The following is a 2,324-nucleotide window of genomic DNA, read 5'->3' on the forward strand; positions in this document are numbered from 1 at the left end:
GTTGTCCAGAAGGAAGAAGATTTGGGACATGGATAAAAGTTGGGTATAGGTATGAACGTCTTGTCACCCTTTATGTGAGAAGTTGGATTTCATCCCTGGAATACAGAGTCCCTCCATGGTCTGGGTCAACTCTGTAAAATTCCTGGAGTTCAACTTTATTTTTAGGAAAAGTGTTCAGCCTGGATTCCTAAGGCTATGATAATACAAGCCTAAGCTATTTATAGAAGGATATAAATTATCTGCTGAGCCCTTAAAACCTGTAAACATGCTGATTAATAAAAATAAAAGCTAATTCAAAATCAACCATTTGCTTCTCTGTGTCTTAAAAGGGGGGAATTGAACAACAAACTCATTCTTGGTGGGGGAGATCCATGAAAATACCGTGTATTTATTCTCTTCTCTGCCATGCCACTGTAGACAGACTGAAAATGATGGAGAGCGTATTGTTTTCCTTTATGAAAAACTGATAAAATTGAGTCTTGCACTGCAGTTGAGTAGATCCCATAAGTCTCTACATTAAGACCCTTAAAAAGCTTATAACTTATCACAAGCCATAATCATGAGATTTGAGAATCAAAAAGGACTGTATTCCAGTTCTTAGTATAGAACTCCTCTCATGAACACTTCTGATCGGTGATTATCCATCTGTATCAAGGAGCTGTCTCATCATTATTTCCCAAGACATGTGACAAGTTATCCTTTAAAAAAACAAGACAAAACCCTGCCAGGTCTGGAGAGATAGCTCAGCAGATAAGAGCACAAGTATGTAGAAGACCAAAGTTTGACTCTTAGCATCAACACAGAGAGAGGCTCAGAACCATCTGTAACTCTAGTTCCTGGGTATCTGACATCCACTTTTGGCCTCCACAGGTACCAGGTTTGCAAGTTGTGCACAGACATACACACAGGCAAACATCCAAATACATAAAATAAAATGATACATTTTTTTAAATGTATGTTTAAAAAATTCTGCCATCATTCAGCCAAAATCTGTCTCCTTTCAAAAACCAGTCTTTAGGTTCCATCTTTTTTATGTGAATTTAAGACAATTCTCAAAGTTTCAACTTCTCCAGCTCTAACGCAAGAATTTTTCTCTTGCACTACTATCCTGGTTGATTTCCTCTGAATATAATCATTTTATTAGTTTCTCTTAAACTATGAGACCTCAATAAGTTATAATCCTTTAAATGTTGTTGAATCAGTTCAGAGTGCCATAGATTCATTATTCCCCATGATTGGAATATTCAATTTTTAATGACCCAACTCAAATTGCATTGACTTTGTAGGGCTCATATTAAAATTCTGAAAAGGAAATTTGCATAGAGAATAGAGACATTTAATAGGCTATGACTTAGGGATCAACACGTATAAGGGGTTGGGGGAAGCGGAGTAAGTGCAGAAAGGATGATGGAATTGCACAGGAAACAATGTAGTAGGTAGACCATTCCTGATTCCAGATGGTCACTGGATGACAACTACCTCTAAAAAGGGGGCATGATTTAGACAGGGACTCTCTTCTGTTGAAAGCTTTTATTCCATTCTAAACAACTGAAGGAACAAATCCCCAAATAAGATCTAGGATGCACGCATCCCAGCATCCATCACAAGTTACCCTTTCTGCCACTTTATTCTACGTTCTTCATATAATAGACTCTAGAAGCTGCAACATCCGGGATCTAGTTGGTTTCTCTTCTTATGGAAGCTTAGTAGGAGGGCCTATAGTCTCTAGCAAGTCTCAGAATAACTTTTATCTTTTCAATACAAAGGAATAAAATATTGGTTCATGGTACAATATGGATAAACACATTACACTAATGCAAGAAGCCAGACACACAAATCATGCCTATTATGATTTAGTCTTATTAAATATTCAGAATGGATAAATTCACAGAGATAAAGGTTAGACTGGTAGTTCTTAACATGGGAAGAAAGGAGAATGTGGGCTAACTGCTCCATGGGTGCCTGATTTCCTCCTATGATAATGAAAATGAAACCCCATAGGGGGAGAGTAGTTACACAATATTGTAAGTTACCAAATGTCACTGGACTACTCACTTTAAGATGACTAGTTTCTATCAATTAAAATATTTAATTGTGAAAATTAACAAATCAAAAAGGATGGGGACCTTTAACATGTCCTATCCTCACATTGGAAGGCCCAGTATGTTAAGAGGACAATTTCCTACAAGTTGATATATATACTTATGCAACAATTTCAAAATTCCAGGAGACTTTTTCTTCTTTAAAAAAAAATCTTACGAGCAGATTGTAAATTTATATAGAAATGCAAAAAACCCAGACTAGCCAAAACAAATTTTAAAAAG

This window comes from Arvicanthis niloticus, chromosome 12 (genome assembly GCF_011762505.2).
Source record: "Arvicanthis niloticus isolate mArvNil1 chromosome 12, mArvNil1.pat.X, whole genome shotgun sequence".
Classification (NCBI taxonomy): Eukaryota; Metazoa; Chordata; class Mammalia; order Rodentia; family Muridae; genus Arvicanthis; species Arvicanthis niloticus.